The sequence below is a fragment of the Podarcis bocagei genome, assembly GCF_964188305.1.
Source record: "Podarcis bocagei genome assembly, chromosome: 8".
Lineage (NCBI taxonomy): Eukaryota > Metazoa > Chordata > Lepidosauria > Squamata > Lacertidae > Podarcis > Podarcis bocagei.
Window position 1 is genome coordinate 18,406,320 of NC_138133.1, and position 26,202 is coordinate 18,432,521.

A 26,202-nucleotide genomic window follows, 5' to 3' on the forward strand; every position below is an offset into this window, starting at 1 on the left:
CTCTTTGGCAGTAAGAAACAGTTCTCCATCTTTGTAGATCTTGCATCTTTTAGCATCATAGTACAGTTTTAGTCCCTTCTTTGCAATCTGCGAAGCACTCAGCAGACTAAATTTCAGTTCTGGAACCAGATAAACATCGTTTATAGTCAAGTTCAGACTCTCAAGATACACAGTTCCAATTCCGGTCGCTTCCAGTTCTTGACCGTTGGCTTGTTTCACAGTGAAGCTTTGCTTCTTCAACGTCGAAAACAGTTCTCTGTGTGGGCAGAGATGCTTTGTGGCACCCGTATCGATTATGAATGCATTCCCAACATCTGGCGTGGTTCCTTTCGCCATCATCACCTTTGCAGGTTTCACCTGGCACTTGGTACGGCTTTTGCTTGACGCCTCAGGCTTCGTAGAGCTGTTCTTGGCTCCTTTTGACTGTCGCGGCTTCTTACAGTTTCGCTGTAGATGCCCAGTCTGTCCACAATTGTAGCATCGGACGGCACTCAATGCTACGGCATGCTCTCCAGTAGCATCAGCAGTGAGAAGATTTGAACTCTGTTCTTGCCTCCCTCTGTTGTTCACTTCCAGTGCAGCAAGTCTGTCGTGTTCGTTCAGGACCACAGCACACACTCTTTCCGCGGTTAGCTGAGCCGCCGGTAGGGAACCAAGCTGACTGGCAACAACCTTATAGGTGCGATTAAGGCTGTTTATCATCATGAAGCAAAACACTTCCTCCTGTAGACGGAAATTGCGTTCCACCATCTGTTGACGCAGGAACTTCATTTCTGTCAGGTGCGCTTGAACATCTCCATCAGGCGCTAATCTCAGATTGGTCAACTTCTCAAAATACAGCAACGCTGAAGAACCAGCATCTCTCTGATGCGTTGTACGCAGCGCGTTCCAAACCTCTTGCGCAAATTCCAAATGCTGTACATGCACAAGCTGCTCATCTGAGACACACAGAATTATAGCAGTCCTAGCCTTCACATTCTGTGACTCCCAAGCACGCGTTGGTGCTGCTGGGATGGGATTCTCAATCACCCCAAACAGTCTCTGATTCTGCAGCAGGGCCTTCATCTTTACAGACTAAGATGAATAATTGTCATTGGTCAGGAGGGGTGGAGAAGGCAAGCCTCCCCCCTTCTTGGCATCCATTTTGAGTCCTTGCATTGACTCTAAAACACAAGCCTCTAAAATCCAATAGCTGGCTTGTTTACACTCTTGACACCTGGCAACTCTGACACTGGCTGCGTTGGAAAGTCCCTTCCAGCAGTTCGTGAGGACCTAGTCATAACAAAACTTTGTTTTCGCCTCTCTGAGGCATAGACTGACTGTCCAGCCCTCTCGAGTTTCTTTCCATTTCTCCTCTCTGAGGCACAGCCTTCTGAAGGATGTTGCTTAGCAACAGCGCATTCCTTTCCTTGGACAGGAAACCACAAAAATGCCTGGTATGCAGGCCTCTTCTAAGTTGGAGCTACTTTCCCACACTCGCTCTCCGTGAAGCAGAGAATGAATCAATCTGCATTCACACTTTTAAGCCTTTAAAGTCTCATACCTTGGGCATCGGCTTGGCTGTCAGCTTCTTCTGGTCAGCTTCTGGCTGCAGAGAATCAGCCTCTGAAATCAGGCTTCCATGGAGCAGAGGAGGACAATTCACAAGCCTCTCATTCAGATGTCCGATGGATCGAAGAAAACAGCAACCATCCGAAGGCTGCCACTGTTGGAATTCTGCCTGGGTCAGAGGAATGTGCCACAGCGTAGGCACCGGCAGATATTCCTGTCGACCTCCCCGCGTCTCCACTCTGCTGATAAGCAGGCGAGGTCCCGGCGATTCATCTCAGATGTGTGAGAGGAACACACCGTTCTTCCTCTCTCCCCTTTGGTGTCCCCCAGAGAGGGGAAAGAAGCAGACAGATAACTATTTACATCTTTTATTTCTGTCTCTCATATCAGTACAGAGAAACATGTCTGCACTCGACAACAGCAAGAAGAAACTCCACCCATGTACTTCCAGTACAGGTCATATGACACACACACTGAGCTAACATCCGGTGCTCAGTACGGATTGGACTGCCCCTTTGTTTCCATGGCAACAGTCACAAACATCCTGTCTGGCTTTCCAGCCACAAGCAGCTGACTGAGCTGCTGGAGCCTTTGCTTGCTGCAGCATTGGTGCTTTATGGTAACAAAATGCATTTCCAGTTGGACTCCATAATGTTGATTGATATGGTAGGGAATGAATATCTGTATATTCTATCTGCCACCAATGTGTGTGATTTTTTAAAGAACACAGAGAGAGAGAGAGACACACAGAATTAGTTGTACACAGCATGTTTTGTGCATAGCTTTTTCTGAATCAGGGACCTTTCCTGCTTGCGTTCAAGAAATGCTCCTGAATGGCAAATATCTTGCTTGTATGTTCCCTTTCTACTTAAGTATGAACTATTATTCTGATGGTAAGGTGACCACTGGCTGTCATTACTTTAAGCAAAAATTATGACACCGTCACATTGTGCCTTATGAGAAATGGTGTGTTCTCACAGGATATGAATGTCAGCCCCAAATGCTTAATGCCTGAGTAAAAACACTTCAGTACCTTTCTATTTTCAAGGCACTTAGCTTCCATTTGCAAATTGCACTTTACCATGATTTCTTATATATATTTCCAGTTCATTTTTAGCACCTCATCAGGACACTGCTAGAATTCCTGAAGTCATGTGTAATGAAAAGTGCTGCTATTAAGCTAAGAGCGAGTCTTTATCATAATTCTCCTATGGTGAAGTTTTCTTATTAATATAGCCCAATGCAACCCAATTTGTGTTTAGCCATGTCTTAAACAAGACTCATGAGTTACCCTTGTCACAATGGATAAATATACCTGGCTGCATCTCACATTATGAAGGAAAAACACAATAGTGGAATGCTACCAATCAGTGACTTTCTGCAACCCCTCCCCATTAAATCACCGAGCCATTAAATGAAACTTTCATTTCATTAAATGAAACTTTCAAGGGCCTATCTATGGTTGCAGTTTGATTTGCTAACAATATCATACCAGATATCAGATATAGTGAGAAAAAAGTATTCATAACCCTTTATTGGGGAAATTCAACAATGAGGATGAATTAGCAGAGAACTTGGGTCTGTCTCACTGCAGGCCCTGTACATAGCAGGAAGACATTCAACCAAACATACAGAAGAAAATCTTCCTCAGAACTACACTACAGGCCAATCTAAATAGGTGCCACCACACTGAAGATCATGCCACTCTGGTTCCCGAGCAACATTTCCTGTACTCCTCTCTTGGTTACTATTAACAGAAATAACCCGTAAGTTAAAAACTGCTGCTACACTCCCAAAGTTATTTACATCGTTTTAGTTACATTATTATAATGTTTTATACCTGGAGCCACCTCTGAGTAGTGTTTGGAAACTGCATTTAGTGGGGAAAGTTTTACTCAGACTGCTGTATCTTGGATTCAAACAGAAAAAAAGACATTTGACATCTATCACGGAGTCACTTTCCTTTGTTTCATTTAATGGCACATCACCCAGGCTATTTCCTGAACACAGGAACTTAGCCTGCTTCCTCCCTAACAAACTCATAACAATTATTTCAGCTTTGTTTCCCCCAACTATTCTCTTTAAATTTGGGATATTTTATATCATTCCTTTTTTTTGAGAGACTTTGAAAGTTTGTCCCAAGCACTGCATCAAAATGACACACCACCCCCAATGTCAAGGGCACTTGGAGCAGCCTTTCAATCTCTTTCCATATTTGCTATAGAAGGAAGGAAAAGGCAAAACAAATGAAGCGCTCCAATCTATTTCACCCTTTGATTCTACATGAATAGAAATGGAGATCTAACTACATTATTTCTCCAAAGACCCATTGGAAGAAGAAGAAGAAATGAGAGGGAAAGGTTTAAAGGGGAGCACAATGTTTCCAAAAATCAAGACAGGACATAAAGCAATCTTTTTAGCTTTTGTTCTACATGGCTTATTCTGGTAAACAACAGGATTTCAAAATGTATGAACGATTTTGTTTCCTCCTAGAGTGGCTAGTCCTAGCACACAAAAGGACAACCATCAGCAGCCAAAATAAATCCTAGAACTGGAGATGTTTCAAGGATCTGATCTCTGCGAATTTTGATATGAATTGAGCTGACTTCCACTAATGTGCAGATTTGAACTTTCGGATCCACTGGCTTTCATACTGCTTGATACTCCTTGGCTCGAAACAGAACACATTTCAGTGATCACTTGCTGCTGTCAATGAACAGTCTCCAGTCTTTGGGTTCATACTGTGGCACTCCAAGCTTGAGCAGAAGCTGCACAATATCTGCACAGTACACCAAGTCCTTCTCTTCCGAGAAAAAACGGAGGTACTCTTGATGCCTGTTGCGGAAGAAGCTGATGCGAGCACTGTCAGAGAGGAGGTTTTTTTCCTTCAATCTGGATGCCAACAGTTCGGCAGAGTCCTTTGATAAGCTGAGGTCGCGAACTAGATCATTCAACTCCTTTTTGGGAAAATGGATGTGGAGCATCATCTTCAAGAACCACTTCTTCTTCTTCATCTCCTTCAACAACTGATCCCTTTTTGACATAATCACCCAGAACTATCGGACCTGAATACTTCTTGTCATTAAAATAATCATTTCCAATCAAAACAATTATTCGGAATGGCATTTTACCCCCACCAACTTCTTCTAAAATGCTCCACACAAGCGTACATGTGAACAAAAACGTAAAAAAATGACATGTGGCCATAGCTCAAAAACTTGACCTGATTGAGCAAAACCAATGTGATTTTTGGATTCAGCGCATTAGATTCGTCCTAAATCAACTGAAAAAACGCAGACAACAAATTTGTTGTTGACCAGTGACACTAAAGTCATAACTTTATAAAAATATATTATAAATATATAAACAGGATCATAAATTAAAATATATTTTCAAATATGATCCTGTTTAAGTTCCTGTGATATAAATTATTCATTATAACAGCAATGAAAAAGCTTTAAATAATTCTAGTAGATGTTGTTGTTTCATCTCTTTAATAAAGGAGGACCATGAAGCTCTTAAATTGTTCATTTCTTTTTCTCCCTTTAATTTACCCATTTTGGCAAAGAACCAATTTTTATTAAACCACTCTTGTTCTGTTCAAACTGTTGGGGGAAGCCATTTGGCTGCTATCACTGTTTTGGAAGCAGTTATCAAAACCCATATAAATTTCAGTGTTCTGATCTCACATCTTCTGTAAGATTTTCCAGCGCAATCATTAAAGGATTCATACGTATGAAGTATCCAATTATTTCTTGCATATGCCTAATTAACTTCTTTTTTAAAAAATCTTAATCTTCACACATGTCACCAAATGTCCAACACACTCGCCTAATCTATGGGTATATATTTCAGAGATAGAATCAAAAATTATGACACATACACCCCACCCACACACCACATGGTAAACCTACTGTGGACGATATATTTCTTTCCAGATTTCACCTGAGACTTTTATTTCTAAGGACATCTTCTGTAAATCCGGGACTGTCTCTAGAAAATAGGGATATTTGAGGGGTCTGCAAGCTTATGTGATTTATCTGAGGCTAGAATTAATCGCTTTAGATGACAAGCGACCAAATATTTGGATGGTTCCCTACCAAAATACACAGAAACACACTCCCTACAAGTATAGAAATGGTACTTTGGGGGGCAGGCTAGGTTAAAACCTTCTCTCTAGCATGCTTGCTTTTTAATTTTCTGCACGTTTTCACCTGGTCTGCTTAACATGAGAGCTGCATTTGTATGATTCTTTTTAGCTGCAGCACAAAAGCTTGCCATCAGAAACAGGTCACGGGAGTCTACTGAAGGCTGTTGTTGCATTAGCTGAGGACTTGAAGTTCTCAGGTTACCTAAACCACATAGCGTAGAGATAGGATTGCCATACATCTGGATTTTCCCAGACATACCCAGGATTTCAACGGTGGAATTGACATCCGGGAGGAATTTCTGAAATGTTACGCTTTGTCCCAGATCTCAGGCAAGTAGAAAAATCGCGGGGTCTTTTATGGAAAGTTTTGGGGTGTGCTGGTTTTTATTTTTTTTAAATATGGCAAACCTTGCAGAGATGTTCGCTAGGAGAACTGTGACTGTTTTCAGGAAGCTTTTCAGCTTGGTAGTGAATCACAGTGATTTAAGCAGACACATACAACTTGTTGGATGAAAGGTGAGGATATTTGGAAACGCTTTTCAAAATGTAGAGCATGTTTCACTTTCATTTCTATTAAGTTTCTAAATGCCCGTATTGATTTAATCATTAGACTTGTGATGACCTCTGAAAACCAATATTCTTTTCCTTTTCTTTTTTTTCAAGAGAAGAATGATATCAACATGGACTTTAGGGAAGGACAGTTTCCCCTCTCCTTGACAAAAAATATAGAATAATTTCCTCTTATATTGTGAGCTTGGGTGATTATGGAAGCTATTTCTCAAACAGGTTGTAAGCCATACTTGCTTGAAGCCAAAGTCGCCTGGATGAGAAAAAAGTCAGGTACACAAACATGGTTAAAGTGCAGGTTTATGCTGAATGTTTCAGTGATACATTTCAGCCAGCCAAATTGGAGTACGAGAACAGTCATACCAAGCACTTTCAGGGACACAGGCCAGATTACCCACTAATAGAGGCTCTGTGAGTAAAGAGCAAGATTTACTAGCAGAAAAAAAGAACAGTTCTGTAGCTTTGTTTAAATGCTGCACGTACGGTTCTGTCAGAAGCAACTTTCTGGGAATCTAAAACTTAACACTTCACCTGTGCTGACATGCCAGTTCTGATTGAAAACAGCAGACCCTCCAAGTGTCCCACTTTTCCTTAGGATGTCCCTATTTTCACTGGAGAAATGTTGGAGGGCAGGAATAGGCACACTCGGCCCTCCAGATGTTTTGGGACTACATGGGATTTTTATCCATTTCCACAGTCACACAATCAATCAATCAGTAGCTGAACTGGGTTCCACACAGTCACAAAAACAAATTAACTGAAAAAGCCTCAAAAACACAAAATAAATGGCAAAAACAGAAGCACCAAACTTAATCCACTCCAGGAGTCGGTTTTGAAATGTTCAAAAACCAAGGCACAGCTTCTGATTGGTGCAGGTGCCCTGGAAACAATAGCCAACAGTTGCATCAGATGATCAGCTTCTGGAAAAAGTTCAAAAACCGGAACACTTACTTCCAGGTTTTCAGCATTTGAGAAAAGAGGCGTTTGAGTATTAAGGTACAACTGTACAAAATCATTGTAAACAGGTTAAAACGTTAGCAGGATTTTAAATACACTTGTAATGTAACAGAATGTATAGACCGGGGATGTCCAACAGGTTGATCATGATCTACTTGTAGATCCACGTTAGGTTTTGGTAGATCATGGTTGCTCGCTGGGTCCCTTTCCTTAGTGTAGGTAAAATAGAATCTGGACTTGCCCCGTCCAGATTCTCTGGAAGATGGAATTTACTCAGTGAGACTGTTTATTTCCCCAGAGATGTGTTGGTGAGTGGCCATTCACCTTTCTTCTTCAAGTTTAGGCTTGAATTCCCCAAAATAGCTTTTCCTCCTCCCTAAAAAAAGCTCAACAACTTTGACCTGAACCCCCCCCCCCAAAAAAAAAAAACACCAGGGTTTTCCTTCCTAAAAAAGGGGGGGTAGATCACTGCCAGTTTTTAATTCTGTGAGTAGATCACAGTCTCTTGGGAGCTGGCCACCCCTGGTATAGACAACTAAGGAAGATGAAAAATTGGAGAAGTATTGATATACATTTGGAAATAGAATCAAAAGGACCCATGGATGGGATGGGGGGGAGTCAAGAGATTCAGAGTAATCTTGATATTGGATTCTGTACAGTTTTGGTATGTTTTTGTTTTTTATTTTATTTTTGTTTTCTTTGAAAATAAAATAAAAAGATTTAAACACGACAATAGGATGAAAAGTCTCTTCTGTTCCCTTGGGATGTCAGTACCTACAATCAGTGCTTTTTTTCTTTAAAAATGTTTAGGGGTACTCCCATTTTGACTCAAGATAATCACCATTTTATAGTTGAAATCGGGAAAAATAAATACAGTAAATGGACAAAAGTACAAAGATTCACAAAATGTTTGGGGTATGCTTACCCCTGCATCCCCCCAGAAAAAAGCAATGCCTACAATTCCTAATAAGAAGGCCTCTGTGTTGTTGTTTTTTAAAACAACAACAACAAAAGTTAGCACCCGATAACAAAAGTTATTTTAAACATTTATTTCAGTTCTTTATATATCATTTCCCAGAAAGCCTTTATTACTCTACATGACCACTACATATGATAAAAGGTGCCTTTTTTCTTTACATTTCAAGCAGATATTTGTTCTTGTTCTATACATTTTTGCTAGCTTACTAGGAGTCAAATACCACTGGTAGATCAATGAATATAACCTTTGACCAAATACTCAATTTGTCAAATCTTCATTCCGGGTGTGAGGTTAGCAGCGTTAGTCTGTGGAAACCCAAACCACTGATCTTTCTCTCTGTGTGCTTGCATGACAAGTTATATTCATTCTGCAGACCTCATGCCGAATCATATTTAACATTTTAAATAAAGATTGGACAGGGAAAGTTAGAACAAATGTTTTCTTTTCCTACTTAACACAAGTATGTGTTTTGTTTTGACACACCATCCATCAACTGTTTGCACCCCAAAGCAGCATGCCTGGTGTAATTGACTGCATGTTCAGAAAAGGTTTGATGTTGCAGTCATCGAGTGATGAATATGCACATGAGACTCAACCCTAAATGTCAGCCGGAACTGTCTTTCACTAAAGCATTTTCTCCTTCATGGAGAGCATGTGTTGCGGTGGGAGCCGCCAGGACACTCCAAAGTTGTGGGGCGGGCTAATTGACCGCTGACCACTGATGTGAATGGGCTTCCCTTGTTGTTGGGAAGAAGTTAATGTTGCCATTTGTTGATTGACAGCCAGAAATGCTAAGACTCCTTGCATGAGGCTAGGGCTTCCTCTTTTCACCTGTGCATCGGATTGACCGTCCCCCCCCCCCCGTCCCTAGAATTAGGGTTGTTCGCTTGACCTTGCTATTCCTGTCATGGGGTCGTCTGCTCTTGGGGCAGGGGCCCAATAGGAATTTTGTCCCTCTGGCTGATTGGCTGGGGCCATTTGGTTTTGGCCTACTGCGTAGCTAATCGTCACAACTTGTAAGGTTGCGGTTAGGCATTGGTTTATGGTTTGGTTGCTTGAGGGGCATGGATTGGCCTGCCCCTCTAATGCTGCTGCTGCAAGGGATTCCTTTAAAGGAATTGGGGGCTAACTATTGCTTGTCCACCCTGTCAAGGGGGCTCGGGCCACTGCAAGAGCTCCTGGCTGCATTTGGGGAGGGCTGAGGGCAGGTTCCCTGCTCCGTCGCTACCCCCAAGTGTATTCCCCTTTTGTGACTTTCGCAGGTGTGCCGAATGTCAGACTGTCCCCCACAGTGAGGGCAGCTAGTCGCAACCAATGCCTAAGCAACCACTCACATGTTTGTATTTTAATAAATTTGTGGTCAAAATTATGCCAAAAACCTTAAACAAAAATATTGGTGTGATGTGTGAGTTATTGGGGTGGCCCTGGGGACTTCGACACACAACAGACATGTGGTGGAAACCAAAAGCATGCTTCTTCTATTCTTCACATTGTATCGGTGCCCATTTACTCTACAAGCCGTTGCGTAAACCATACACACTCTTGCATTTTTCATTTCTTCACAAGGGTTAGGAAGATGTTTATCTGTCCCACGACACATTCAGCAGTAGTCAAGTTCCCCCCATATTTTGTGCTTTGTCTCTCACAGCCAATGACTCTCCAGGGTGCTATTAGGACCTTACGTATCGCAGAAGTCACCTTCAGCCGCCATGGTCTGTAAGTTTCCTGCATAATACACACTGTGCTCTCCTTAACACTGCAGGAACCATTTTTATTTCTTGCTCTCCCAGGGTGTGCTGTGAGTTAAAAAACTGGTCACCTAAGTGCACCTTCTAGGTTCTTAAGTATGGAAAACGCACAGGAGGAAATATTTCCTTTCCTTTGGGCTAAATCCAGCCCTCCACCTTCCAGCAGTCCTGTTTCCTAACTAACCCTTGGGACCCTGTTTCAAGTTCATTTCAAGGAAAATATTGTCTGCTTCCTAGATAGTGGCTCTATGTCATTTCCCGGAGGGCAAACTCTTAAAACGGAACAAGCTTTCTGTTTAGTACCGCTGGGAAACGCTAACCGCAATCTGAAATGGATGCTGTTAACATTCTGGCGGTAAGAAACTTTCAGAGAGTCTCTTTGCAATGTGGACTTCACTCGCCTTGCTTGCTAAGTCACAGGTTACAAGTCCCTTTTTTGTGTAACCTTTCCGAACCTGGTGCTTTCTCCAGATGTTTTGTGCTACAGATCCCATTATACCTGACCTTTGGCTGCACTGGTTATGGCTGTTGGAAGCTATGATCCAAATGATCCAGGAATCACCAGGTTGGGGAAGACTGGTATAGACAGAGACAATATTATTGTATCTAGAAGGCATACATGAAGCTGTGTACGCATGTATATTTATGTACAGTGGTCTCTCGGGTTACAAACGCTTCGGGTTACAAACTCCCCTAACCCGGGAGTAGTACCTCGGGTTGTGAACTTTGCCCCAGGATGAGAACGGCAATCACGCACCGGTGGCACAGCGGCAGTGGAAGGCCCCATTAGCAAAAGTGTGCCTCGGGTTAAGAACAGTTTCGGGTCAAGAGCGGACCTCCGGAACAAATTAAGTTTGTAACCCGAGTGTCAGGGAACTGACATCAGAGAGAGAGGCGAAGGGGAGGCTCCCAGATTCTGCGGGCGAAGGACCCAGCACCAGGGGGAGAAGCAGCTCGGTAGAGGAGGAAGGTAATCAGCGCAACACCAGGGATAAAGGGGGGCAAATGGGGGAAGCGGAGGGAGAGCTCCGGGATTCTTCTCTAGAGATTAGTGAGGAGAGCACAGGCCCTCCACTACCCACGCCCTCCCTGCGCAGAAGACTCCCGCGCAGTGAGAGAAGGCGGCGACTGGGAGTCAGACAGCTTTTATGCTGGAAAAGGTTTAAGAAACGCCCACAGACAGATTCTGCCAGCGACTGAGACAGCCACACGGAGATGGGCTGTGTAGTCAGAACGGTTTAACCAAGGCAATTAAGCCTAGAGAGGTGGCAGTTTACGCACGAGTAACTCATACCCATTACACCGAGGTACCACTGTACTTGTATCAACTAAATAAAGGTTAGCTAAAGTATCCAGATTTAGTTGGGAGCATATTCTACCTGTAGAAGTTTGAATTATGTTTCACATCCTTAAGCATCCCTAGAACAGGAACTGAGAACGGGATTTTTGACCTTCAAGATCTGAAATCAGTTGCCTACAGATTTCTCGCAGAAATTATTAGCCAAGGTCTGCATTAACTGAATCCCAAACTACGTTACCGTAAATGTATGCACAGGAAGGACTTAAATCTCCTCCTTCAAGCAGATGAAAAATGCATGTAAGCTGAAAAAGGATGCTTGCTGTTCTGTAGGATTTTGAAAATAGGGGTGTGTGTGAGGAAACAAGCTTTTTTTTTTTTTTGCATTGGAGGGAGAATTGATGCAAGGTTATTTGTCAATGCAAAGAGCCTTAAAACTTCAGGCTGAGATCCATCGAGTGAACCAAATTTACCAAATTGTCTCTGAGCTCGCTGATGTCCCTTTCTTGCCTATCAACCCCCCCCATCTGGACCTATCCTTTTTCACCTGTGCTGGGAGTGGCATAAAAATCAAAACCAAATGCAAGCTATTCGTATTCAGAACCAGCCTGCCAGCCGTGCTTTCCAAGGAATGGGATACGGGTGGCACTGTGGTCTAAACCATTGAGCCTTTGGGGCTTGCCAATCAGAAGCTCAGCAGTTTGAATCCCCACAGTGAGGTGAGCTCTCATTGCTTTGTCCCTGCTCCTTCCAACTTAGCAGTTTGAAGGTATACTAGTGCAAGTAGATAAATAGATACCGCAGTAGTGGGAAGGTAAACAACATTTCTGTGGGCTCTGGTTTCCATCATGGTGTTCCATTGTGCCAGAAGCGGTTTAGTCATGCTGGCCACATGACCCGGAAAGCTGTTTGTGGACAAACACCGGTTCCCTAGGCCTGAAAGCAAAATGAGCACTACAACCCCATAGTCACCTTTGACCAGACTTAACCATGCAAATTCCTTTACCTTTACCTTACCTTTCCAATGAGATATGGCAAGACTTCTGGCAGTTGATTAAAATTTCGTGTTCTGGCATGCTCCGTTTTTCCAATTGCATCTCACACCTAACTCCAGTTTTGTGTTTCTTCTTGCTCCTTCAGAGTAGATTTTTTTTTTTTTTGGTTTTTTTTTTGGACCAGCCTATTCTGTTAAGTTGTGGGTGAACATTTCAGATGACACAGAGATTCTTCAAACAGCTCTTGTTTATTCACGGGCCAGAACAGAACTGAACTGAAGGGTTCAGTCAGCCTGCTTATATAGAGCTCCAGTACAATGTAACTGTAACAATTTTCTAAAACTATCCAATCACTGAACATCACTTTTGATCCCTTATTTGCATAACTACCTACAGTATCCCCCTGCTGGCCCAGGGTGAGAACTTCAGTACATAACATATTCTATTCCCTCATCTCCCCGGATCCAGCCCATTATATATTCCTGGGTTCCTGAATTCTGCAGGGAATGACAAGGAAGCCTCATTCCAGTATATTATGCTGCAGACTCAATGACACGTTTCAGAGGCAAAGGATCAACCTTCCCCAAGGCATATTTCTGTCCTTTCTTCTCGGCTCCCGCCGTTAACTAGATGTAAATCCATGCAGCCAGATTGTATACCCTTTTGTGTCATTTTAATATGTTCTTAATTTGCAATCATGCACCTGGGCTCTCTTTCGTCTCAGACTTCCACGTTGAATTAAGATGAGGCTGACACCCTCCTTCCCCAAACGCTGGTTTTGAATTTCCACTTTCATAAGAGCAGCCACTCATCTTCCTTATTGTACATCATTGAGCTGGCCGGGCTCACAAATCTCGCACTCGCCCTTTTGACATGAGCAGACATTTCTCCTCCCAGTACTGTAGTGCAAAGTCTATTTCGCCAGAAATATGGTACTGCCAAGAGGAAGGAAAAGGATCAAGTGGACATTTGAGGGACATTTATGACATATCTCAATAACCATCCCCATCTCAATATACTCCCCGATTCACTCGAAAACGGTGCCAATCACCTGCAAATTGGCCCCTGCAACGCTTGGCGGTGCAAATGCCACATTTCCAGGTAGGCCAAAAAATGAGCCCTCGTCATCCTTACCCTTGGGTCACGGTTTTCGTCAAAATACCAACACCCTCTGATTCACTAACATGGCGTTTGCACCTCCAAATGTTGCAGCGCTCCTTTTGTAGCTGTTTGGCATCATTTTCGAGTCAATCAGACGTTGTTGTGTTTCTGACAAAAACTGTGACCCTGTGGATTATGGTGCCAAGGGCTCATTTTGTCACCTACCATGAAACGTGGAATTTTGCCCACAAAACATTGCAGGGGGCCATTTGCAGGTGTTTGGTGATGCTTTTAAGCAAATCAGACAACATTGGGGTTTTGTCAAATACCGTGACACCCCGAGATCTCATTTTATGCGCTACCGTGAAACACGGTGTTTGCACCGTCAAATGTTGCAGGGGATCATTTGCAGGTATTTGTTGCCCTTTCTGAGTGAATCAAAAGATGCCAGGTTTTTGGCAAACACCATGACCTGTGGGTCAGGGTGACAGGGGGCTCATTTTATGGCCTATTTAGAAACGTGGTGTTTGCACCGCTAAAGGTTGCAGGGGGGGGCATTTGCAGGTGTTTGGCGCCCTATTCGAGTGAATTGGAAGACGTCAGGTTTTTGCAGAAACTGTGACCCCATGGGTTAGGGTCCGAGGGCGCATTTTTTCACCTACCGTGAAGCATAGGGTCTGCACTGCCAAACATTGTAGGGGGGGTTGCAGGTGTTTGGCACCTTTTCTGAGTGAGGGTTTGCCAAGCATGCCTTCCTCTTAGCTTGTTTCTCCCTTTCGTCCTGAGTTCGAGCGTCTTCAAAGTCCAGGACACCTTTGGTAAAGGTTGTTCTCCAATTGGAGCGCTCACAGGCCAGTGTTTCCCAATTGTCAATGTTTATACTACATTTTTTAAGATTTGCCTTGAGAGAGTCTTTAAACCTCTTTGATTGACCACCAGCATTCCGCTTTCCATTTTTAAGTTCGGAATAGAGTACTTGATTTGGCAGACAATAATCAGGCATCCGAACAACATGACCAGTCCAATGAAGTTGATGTTGAATAATCATTGTTTCGACACTGATGATCTTTGCTTCTTCCAGTACACTGGCATTAGTTTCCCTGTCTTCCCAAATTATGTGTAAAATTTTCAGAGACACCATTGGTGGAATCTTTTGAGGAGTTGGATATGGCATTTATAAGTCTACGTTTCACAAGCATACAGTAAGGTTGGTCGTTCAATCACTTTGTAAACAAGCACTTTGGATTCCCAAAATATCAAAATACTCAAAGTGTATTTAGACTCTTTCACAGTGTGGGTTGTGTAAACCTCACTGGGCAACAGAAATACTGGTCAAAAGAATCAGTTCTGATATATTTTTCAGGATTATTTCCTTTTGAAATCTGTGATGGATGCAGTATTTATATGTATACTTTCATTCACATTCATAGAATATGAATGTAGAAAGTGGGGAGACCAGAACAATATTAATAGAATCCCTTAGGAATCTATTTCATGTGGAAGCACATAGGTCCCATAATTTATTATGAGACATTTCCCCTTCATGTCAGGTCATCTTTCATGAGGGTTTATGGTTCCTTCTTTTGCTACCTTGTCTTGAGGGTGATGACGTGGACATGTTTTTAGAGTTTCCATCCAGAGTTATTTTTCAAGTTCCCTCTGCCTCCCTTAATGCAAATATTGAATGAGCCAAGTTACAAAATGCATTCCGTTCTTGAAAGAGGCAATGAATAAACTCTTCAAAAACCTATATTAAAATAAATAACTTTACCGCTTGTAATGTAAGGAAACAAACAGAAATATAAAAGCATGATGAGGAGAATTGTTCCAGAGTGACATCTTGTGGTGTGTAGACTAACTGCAGTCTCTACAAAATTCAGATTTTCGGTACTGAATCACAATCCTGGAGACACAGATGAGTCAGGAAGCAGCATTTTGTGTTTTTAACCTGCTCCCCCTGCAGGAACACTGAGTATAGTTGAAAGCTCATCCTAAAATAGACTGGTATAGGGAGGGACCTCCACAGGAATATGCCCCTTCCAGCAGTGAAATTCATATCTCCTTCCTTTCCACCTCTTCCCAACCAACTTAGAGGTTTGTCTAAAACAAAGCTCAGCAACTTTCGAGTTTTCCTTAGAAAAGCTCAACAGTTCCAGGGTCTTCCTAAAATAAGTTCAACAACTTTCGGGGTGGGATTCTGAAAACCAGGGCTGAATCGTCAGCATATTGTAACCAGGCGTTGAATCATGAAATAATTTAGAAGCATGAAACGGGGCTGCTGCTAGATAGAATCTAAACTGAGCTGATGAGTGAAGAATTCAATCCGGCTTCCTGCAGGGATCAGTTTGTGCAGCTAAATAAAGCAGGATTGAACTCCCAAATTACTGGGGATTTCACTCCTGTTTTCTGCGGGGATTGGTTGCACAAAAAGTTGACGCAGTTACGTCGCTACCTGCCTTACACTGACATATATGATGTGTTGGAGAAATCCCCTTGTGGGCCAAATTTGGCCCGTCTACTTAGGTTCCCAATCTGGGGACAGATCCACAAACTATTCAAAAATAAACTATACTGTATAGGACCTGAGAGTCATTCCTGATGCGCCAGGGTATGTCATTTTAGGGGTGAAACTTAATTTCTGCAAATTTCTTCAGTGAGGGGTCTTAAAAAATTGGTTTTGGGTGCGTGGAATTCAAATCTGCTATTGTTTTGTGATTGGACGACATTTAGCTTGGTCAGCCTGCATTTGATGAAGAAGCGCACAAACTGTTTGAGGAAAACCAAAGAAATTAAATTTTACCTTCTGCAAATGTCAGGTAATGCTAAATAATTTATAATGACGAGATTTAATAGGACTGCAAGTACTTGGCAATCATTTTAATGATTTCTATGCAATTTTACGCACTAAAACTAAATTATATTAATTTGACTCAAATGATATTTTGAATTCCCAAGTCCTGTTACAACTTTTTAGCACTTCTCATTCTTGGGATGTGAAAGCTAAGAAATTTAGTACACCCCACCGATGCACTCCTGTTGTTGTTGTTGAAAGTAAGTATTCTCAAAAAGGAGCCATTATTACTGCAACACAATAATAAGCTTTAATCACTTTTAATAACCCACTGCTGCCATCTTACTTAATTTCTCCCTCAGCTTTCATCAGCCTGCTAAATCAAATGTCCCGCTGAGCTCAATGAAGGCAATGTAATTTACTTTATTATTTCCCTCATTCCATTTAACTAACCCATAATTTAATGCAAAGCCGTGATGGAGAAATGAATGCCCGTATCTGGAGCCAGTTTGCTCTTCTTGTAAAATGTTGGTAGCGCTTATCTGGAATGGAGGGGTCTTAGCATATGTTAACCATTCTGAAATGAGAGAATTTGTAATAAATGGTGCATGCTGCCCAGCTGCCCAACATAACTGCTTTGTTTTGCCACATTTGCAATTTATAGTACAAAATTCCACTCACACTTCTGGTGTGGCAGTGTTGCTGGACGGCACAGGCTCCACTGGGGTCCCAAGGAGGGAATCCTAGTTTCTGTGCCCCTTCCTGATGGGTGGCGTGGGCGTAAGCTTGTGCCACCTATCAGGAAACGGATCCAGAACTGCATTCCGGTTTGGCGAATGGGGATGCAGGATTGGACACAGGTTGTGCCAGGGGGTGCAACCAATGAAAGCCTTCCCTCCATGTCGCCACTGCTCTCTGCTGCTTAGATACCAGCGGGCATGGCTGCAATTTTTAAATGGGGCCTACAGTGGTACCTTGGTTCTCAAATGCCTTGGTTCATAAAGGCCGAAATCCTGGAAGTAAGTGTTCCGGTTTTTGAACGTTTTTCAGAAGCCAAACATCTGGTGCAGCTGTCAGCTATTGTTTCCGGGGCGTCTGCACCAATCAGAAGCTTCGCCTTGGTTTTTGAGCATTTCGGAAGTCAAATGGACTTCTGGAACGGATTAAGTCTGGCTCTTTTGTTTTTGCTATTTATTATACGTTTTTGTTTTTGAGGCTTTTTCGGCCGATTTGCTTTTGTGACTGTGTGGAACCCAGCTCGGCTACTGATTGATTGATTGTGTGACTGCAGGAAATGGATAAAAGCCCCCCATCCAAATGATGACTATCATCAGAGCAGGTAAGGAAAAGAATTAATTTTAATTTTTATCATCTACAATACTGTCTTATTTATTTTATTTTATAGTACAGGACATGGATTATTGCTTTCATTTTATGGATCAATGCTCTTGTTAGATAGTAAAATTCATGCTAAATTCCTGTTTTAGGGGTTGTTTTTAAAAGTCTGGAATGGATTAATCCATTTTGCAAAATAAAAAAATTTATTCCAGTAGCACCTTAAAGACCAACTAAGTTAGTTCTTGGTATGAGCTTTCGTGTGCATGCACACTTCTTCAGATACACATTTTGCAATACTTTCTATGGGAAAGCGCACCTTGGTTTTAGAACGCTTTGGTTTTGGAACAGATTTCCGGAACTGATTAAGTTGGAGAACCAAGGTATCACTGTAATTGGAGCAGGAGAGTGTTTTTTGTGGTTTTTTTTTTTTTTTTTGCCGGTTTAAGAAGTGAGCACTGCTTCCTGCAGCCTCCTACAGGCTGAGCCCCATGCGCCTTGGGAGGCATGTCTGCTAGCAGCCGAACATATTGCGACCCTGCTTGCTCAGTTATATTTAAAATCATGCTTGCTTGTGTCAAGCTTGAGGAATTCTCTCCCTCCCTCCGATGGCACCAAGAGGCAGGGAGGAAGCAAGAAAGTTCTTACGTATGATTTATTCAGTCATCACAGTAAAAGGCAAAGAATTCCGGTCATTCCTCCATATTGGCATTGCTCGCACTCAGCTACTCCTCCTTCCCCCTCTAGCAACAACACCTGCTTCGACGGCATCTGTCCGTGGACAATTGTCTCTTGGCTCCTTGCACCCTTAGCGAACGCTGCGTTTTAGGAGAAGGCTGTTCGCCCGTCTCTGAGCTGTTACCTTCCTCAAATCCCTGCTGTAATTCAAGACTGCCTCCTTCCACTCTGGAAGCTACAGGAGAAAAGGAGAGGGAAGACCCTCCACCAATTCCCTTCCTCTTCAGTACAATCCCTGACACTTGGTACAAAGTGGGAGCGGCCGCAGAGGCCACATAACACTGTCGTGAAAGACCTACACTGGCTTCCAGTATGTTTCCGAGCACAATTCAAAGTGTTGGTGCTGACCTTTAAAGCCCTAAACGGCCTCGGTCCAGTATACCTGAAGTAGCGTCTCCACCCCCATCATTCTGCCCGGACACTGAGGTCCAGCGCCGAGGGCCTTCTGGAGGTTCCCTCGCTGCGAGAAGCCAAGTTACAGCGAACCAGGCAGAGGGCCTTCTCGGTAGTGGCACCCGCCCTGTGGAATGCCCTCCCACCAGATGTCAAAGAGAAAAACAACTACCAGACTTTAAGAAGAAATCTGAAGGCAGCCCTGTTTAGGGATGCTTTTAATGTTTAATAGACTACTGTATTTTAATATTCTGTTGGAAGCCGCCCAGAGTGGCTGAGGAAACCCAGCCAGATGGTGGGGTATAAATAAATAAATTGTTGTTGTTGTTGTTGTTGTTGTTGTTGTTGTTAGAAATGAAATGAAATAAACAATAAATTGTTTGTGACTTCTGCTGGCATTGCGTTTCTGGTTCCCCTAGGTATGCCACATGGGTGCCTCCTTGACTGCGTCTGGTCGGAAACTGAGAATGAAATTTTGCTGGGGGGTGGCCCTTGTTTACTGCACTTTTTGAATTGAATTAATGGTGCTGGTGGTCCACTCTTGCCCTGCATTGTTTTAAATCGGCAGGGTGGTTGTAAGGCCTTGCTTTGGTGGGGGTTTTTTAGGGGATGGACGGTTTAAAGGGGCCGGCGATTATTGCTGGGGTGCATTTTTATTAATCTGCCGGTGTGTTCCTTTTACTTTAGTGTGCCGGTTATCGTTCAGAACCCTAGGGAGCGTTTTGAGGTGCAGCTAATTAATTTGTTGCTGCTACTTATCTTGGCGGGGGTTATCATTTGCAATTTATAGCTTTGGTTATATGCAAGGCGAGTCGTATTAAGTGTGCTGGTGGCTCCTGCTGGTGGTTGCTGTATTTTGTACGAGTATTGTGTAATTGCATCCACTTTTGTGGCTGTGTGTGGAGCTGTGATTGGTCTCTGCTTGAGGTTTTTTGTATTTTGTTTTGGTACCTTGCAATTGCTTCCACGTTGGCGGCTGGGAAAGGGATCAGGGCTGGAAGCCCAGTTGGGCTGCTGTCAATCAGTGTGAACAAGACTGAGTAGGTTGATCAGTGGTGCTGCTGCCAGCCAGTGTTGACTCTACTGAGCTCGGTGGATTAGTACACCTTATGCCAGTGTAGTGCTGACAACAAACAGGTTGACCAAGAGAGCTGCTTCCAGTCAGTGTAGACAATAGTAAGTTGGGTTTGCAAGCTCAGTTGCTGCCTGCCGGTGTTGACATTACAGTGGTATCTTGGTTCTCAAACGCCTTGGTACTCAAACAACTTGGGACCCAAACCCGGCAAACCTGGAAGTAAGTGTTCCAGTTTGAAAACCTTTTTCGGAAGCCGAACATGCTCCGTTTTGAGTTTTACACTTCCGTTTTGAGTGCCACACTTCCATTTTGAGTGTTACGCTGAGGTCTTTATAATATAAAGGTCTCGGATTACAGCATGGGTTGTGGGTTGTTGGTCAGTATCAGGAAGGTTCCTTGTGGGACTGCAGAGTTATCTGAGCCCTTTGAGAAGAACCTGCCTGAGAAGAAGTCCCGGAGAATCAAATGGTTGGCATGGCAAATTAAGAAAGGGAAATCTCAGAATACAATCAACAAAATCAGAACTGAAGAAAAAGAAATAGAAATAGAAAACCCAAAAGAGATAAGAAAAGGTTTCGTTAAATTTTATAGACAACTGTATAAAAAAACTGGAAAGGAAAACACAGTAAAAAAATAAAGAATATTTTAAAAAGAGAGAGGTGCAACGGATTCTGACAGATAAGAAAGGCCGACTGAATGAATCAATAGGAGGAGAAGAAATTCTGAAAGGAATTAAAAATCTAAAAAGTGGGAAGGCACCAGGACTGGATGGCTTTACTGCAAAAAATTATAAAATACTGAGTTACATCCTACTTGTACCTTGTTGTTGTTGTTATCATCAGTGGGGGCAAAACAGAAAAATGGAATGGAAAAACAGCAAAAATGGGAAAATAGCAAAAACGGCAATGCTGACTGTTAAGTTGTGGGTGAACATATCAGACGACACAGCGATTCTTCAAACAGCTCTTGTTTATTCACAGGCCAGAACAGAACTGAACTGAAAGGGTTCAGCCAGCCTGCTTATATAGAGCTCCACTACAATGCAACAGTAACCATTTTCTGTAACTATCCAATCACTGAACATCACTTTCAATCCCTTATTTGCATATGTGGACCTGAGTGAAAACTATCTACAGTATCCCCCTGTTGGCCCAGGGTGAGAACTTCAGTACATAACACCGACATGGGCTGCCACACATTCAGATTTTCCCAGACAGTTTACCCGATTTCTGCCCAGACACTGCTGCTGACTGCAGTATTCTGGATATGTCCGGAAAAATCCAGACGTACAGCAACCTTAGGATATAAACACACATTCAAAAGGGGGACACAATTCTGGTCATCTTGGGGGGAAAAGTGACAGCTGTCAATAATTCTGTTTACTGTTATGGTTTTTGGTACTTTGATTATTACACTGTCATTCAGTGTGCTTTGAATCTTGCTGCCTCAGGCATTGGCCATGCTTGCTTTCGTTGGTTTGGGCCTGTGTCATCTGAGGAGAAGCATGCCTAAGAAGGAATGGATGTGTGAGCAAATGCAGTTTCAATTGCAGAGGGTTTTTTTCCCCTTTCCAGCTGGGGATGAAGGCCAGCGGGTGAAATAAGGGTTTCATGAAAAAGAGAGGTTTTGAGATGAGATCTGTTAAGGAAGTGATACTGAGCAATGGAAAAGCTAATGGAGGATAATATTGAAAGGTGCTTCGCTTTTCCATCCCCTACGGCAAGCTGGGATTTTTTGCTTCATTGGATTTCTCACAGCGCTTCGATTTTCTTTGGTGTTGTCTTATTTTGATGGCAGATTCCTATGGATAATCTTTCCCTAAGACGGGAAATTTATCCTTAATTCTATTTCAGTTCTGCGCCAGTTCTGTACATGGTGGATAGTGCCAATTTACTGTATAACTTTCACCCTCTTCTCCCATGATGCTTTGGTGCCCCTAAAGCTGTACCATACTGAGAAAAGGAGAGGATTAGGAGACAGGAGGGGATGCAGTGAAAATCTGTTCACAACAAACACAGCTGCCAGCGTGCTCTGCATAAGCTTCCTGGAAATCTCCTGCAAAGCCAAACCGATGGTCAAATGTAAAGCAGAAAGGATTTCACGTTTCCAAGGTATTTTGCAAACAGGAGGGAAATTTTAGTGCTGTCCAGGCTTAAGTGTGCAGGCTTAAGTATGCATCTCAAAAAAAAAAAATAATTCTTTTAAAAATAGTAATCATAGGTATGGTACATTTTTTAGTTTACCTTTCATGGTGCATATCTTCCTCATTATTACACCTGTCGTTTTCTTGCTCATCACACTAGATTTGAAGGGTGTAACCTCTGGGTAATAATTTTCCTCCAATCCCAGAAAGAGATAATATAATTAAATTAATTTCATAGCATACACTCTCTCCTTCAATGTGTCAATTCTCTTCTGTTCTCAGGATAGCTTAAAAGCAAATAAAATAAATAGCATGTGATTTAAAGAAATGACATGAGAAAAGCAAGTTCAGTGGAACCTCGGAAGCCAAACACCTTGAAACTCATAAGTTTCGCCTCCTGAATGATCAAAAATCGGAAGTGACTGTTCCGGTTTTCGAATGATTTTTGGAAGCCGACTGTCTGGCACAGCTTCTGATTGCATGCAGGAAGCTCCTGGAGCCAATTGGAAGCTGCCCCTTGGTTCTCGAACTGTTCTGGGAGTTGAACGGACTCCCGGAACGGATTAAATTCAAGAACCAAGGTACGAATGTATAGCATCTGTAACAATGTAACTCATATTTATCTATCTATTGAATGATATTGCAAGAGATTGCAAGTATTTTTGTTGCTGTTTGCTTTTAGACTTTTGCTAAAAGCTATATACAATTGCGGGGATGTGGGTGGCGCTGTGGGTTAAACCACAGAGCCTAGGGCTTGCCGATCAGAAGGTCGGCAGTTCAAATCCCTGTGACGGGGTGAGCTCCCGTTGCTCGGTCCCTGCTCCTGCCAACCTAGCAGTTTGAAAGCACCTCAAAGTGCAAGTAGATAAATAGGTACCACTCTGGTGGGAAGGTAAACGGCATTTCCGTGCGCTGCTCTGGTTCAAAAGAAGCGGCTTTGTCATGCTGGCCACATGACCCGGAAGCTGTACGCCGGCTCCCTCAGCCAATAAAGCGAAATGAGCGCCGCAACCCCAGAGTTGGTCACGACTGGACCTAATGGTCAGGGGTCCCTTTACCTTTTTATATACAATTGCAAGCTATACCAAATTCTATACCAATATGTTTTTTATATGTTTATATAATAAACATATGCTTTTTAAAGACTAAAAAGCAATTGTAACAGATTTAATCAACAAAGCCATAAAACAAAGCAAGACACAGCAGTGATTAAAAACTTAAATGATTTAAAAGTGTAGTTGTTTTTTGTTTTGTTTTTAAAGACTCCTTACCTCATAACACACCTAGGGAGATAATCTTGTATACCAGGTGATAAAACTGGCTGCTTTTTAGTCAGAACCTGGAAGCGGAAGGGGCAAGGTGAATATAAAATGGAAGAATGGTATAAAGAGGTGTGGGATATAGCTATTAATGATAAATTAACATGTGCTATTAAGGTAAGACGGGGAATATGCAGGAGAAATGATTTTGAGGAGATATGGGAAGAATTTGTAGAATTTTACTGTTAAAATGGAAAGGGATCAAACCATGGCAAGAGGTGCTGAAATTTTGGGAAGCTGGATAGTTACAATGGAATGGTCTCGTTGGTGGGCTACACATTTCTATTTTATTTCTTAATTATTACTTTGTCAAAATAAATAAAGAAATACAGTGGTACCTTGTGTTAAGTACCTAATCCATTCCGGAGGTCCGTTTGTAACCTGAAAACACTCATAACATGAGGTGCGCTTTCTCTAATGGCCAGTGTGGTGTAGTGGTTATGAGCAGTGAACTTGTAATCTGGTGAACTGGGTTCGCTTCCCCGCTCCTCCACATGCAGCTGCTGGGTGACCTTGGGCCAGTCACACTTCTCTGAAGTCTCTCAGCCCCACTCACCTCACAGAGTGTTTGTTCTGGGGGAGGAAGGGAAAGGAGATTGTTAGCCGCTTTGAGACTCCTTCGGGTAGTGATAAAGCGGGATATCAAATCCAAAATCTTCTTCAAACTCTTCTTCCCGCTGCTGCCATGCTGCCGGAGCATGACTTCCACTCACACCCCGGGGCAAAAGTCGCTACAAGGGGCATCTACTTCCGGGTTAGAGGAGCGTGTAATCCACAGCATTTGTAAGGGGGACGGTCCGTAACACGAGGTACCACTGTAAAATAACCTGTTTAACTCACAAAGGTGGCGGGACAGGGATAAGTGTTTTGGGATAAGTGGGTCAAATGTAGCCTGCTTTCTCCACATTGCATGCCACGAGTGTCCTTCATCGGTGCGCTGGTACAGAGCTGCAAAAGCACTAAATATTTTGTCATACCAATTTGATTTGAGTGCAAGGCCCTTTCGAGCCTCGCCTCGGAAGCCCATTTCTCTCGTCTGACCTTGTAAACGTGCACCAAGCACACAAAACACGGGGCTCTGTAATACCCAGTGACATTATTCAAATGCCAGCAATGATCGATGAACAAAGTCTTTATATGCTCAGTGCAAACAGTGCCAGTCACTTCACTGAGGTTGCATGTTGCAGAAGTCTGAGCAAATCGTAAGCTCCCGGCCACACACGAGGGTGAACCACAAAGCATATTTCAAGTGACCCAGATGCAGAGGATAGACAAAGAAAAAGAAATGGTGTCTGACTGACACAGCAAGTTTGTTTTTAACTGTAGGTTCTGAGTGGCAGGGAATGGTACTATTGGGCTCGGGCAGGGGGTTGGACTCGATGGCCCTTGTGGTCTCTTCCAACTCTATGATTCTATTCTATGGGCTCCTCTTCAGAATAACTTCCCAGTTGTAACTTACTGTGTTTTTTCAATGGGACGGCTTTTTGGGGTTGTTGTTTTTTATGGAAAGATTTTCATGGATAACAAAAGTGCCTCTCTGTTTTCAGTTCAATGGGATAGTTTTATTGTGCATTTTCATTATAGATTTGTGCATCTCTCTCTGTCTGTATGCTTGCATAAAACCTGCTTAGAAGCTTACTTTAACATTAAGAGGCATGCTAATCAATTTCAAATGTGATAATATAGGTACAAAAAGCAACTCCTGGACTCCGTCATTCTAATACTGGAGAATGACCAAAGTAAGGGCCGGTCTATTCAGAACAACATAGTAGCAGTTTCACTTTTATATATGTATGACTGCATTTAATGGGGCAATCTGAGTCAAATGTGGGCATGAAATATACTCTCTGTCCCAGATCCTTTGCTAACTGGGAATCCCTGAAATATATGGGCAATCCTTCTGCCTCTTTCCCCTACCTGTTATCCTGACTGGGCATTTTACGAGCATTATATAATAAGGAAATAGGTGTGATGGTTCCCTAGTGGGGAAATATCTTAAGTCTTACCCATTTGCCAGAAATTGTATTCAGCCATAGCCACTCCAGCGTTAGCAAAGCTGTTTGATGTGGCTGTATTCTGCGTGCTTTATTCAGAATTTCTTACCGATGCCTGATTTATCCTGATACAAATCCTGTGTGTGTGTAAAAAAGACAAAAATCAGATTTTTTATTTGTTTTTGTTTTTTTAAAGCCACTGCATGGCAGCATAATATCTAATTAACCTAATCCCTTTATGACAATCTGAGCAGTATACGCCTAACATTTAAATACACTTCTAAATCTGAGGTTTTGTCTCTGTGGGTTATGTGAGGTATGCACTAAACTATTAGCATTCACCGTTGAGACACGAGGGAAATCCCAATTATGCTTAGAGCTTGTAGTAAACTGATAATAAATTAATCAACAGACCCAGGAAAGCTCAAGCAACAGGCATTTGAATTCCTAAGGCCAAGAGCAACTGTGTCTTTAGTGTTAATTTAAAAGCGATATCGCTCCTCACTGAATATTAACGTTTATTCATGAGACATTAAATTAATGCACTTTGTCTAATACTTTTTGCTGTAATTTCCCCCCTTGCCAGTTATGGCTCCTGGAATGATTCCATAACACAATTAAGAGGGATTGGGAGATGGGGTGGGGTGGAATGAAAGTAATCAGTAGACTGAGACAAGTATGTATGTAAAAGGCATTAAAGGGTGGGAAATGAATAAAACTACTCTGAAATAATTTATTTGGCTGACCTTGTCTGTGGCTGAGACATTCAGTTCTGTGTGCTTTTTGTGGAATTTGCAAGTGGCGCTGGTTTGAGCTAAAGATGAGTAATAGAGACCCTCATTAATTCTATTTAAATATTTACCTTGCAAGATGTATCTGCTCTGTGTGATTAAAGGGGGATAAGGTTTTTCAAGCTTAAATTATTTCAACCCGTATTTGGAATTCGAACGTGATTTTATACCAATAGATCAGTCCAGTGCTACGGTTTTCCCCTTTCCCCACTGTGTAATTGGTTGGGGCCCATTGCACTCATTTGTCAGGCTTCAGGGAACTGGAAGTAGATAAGCAG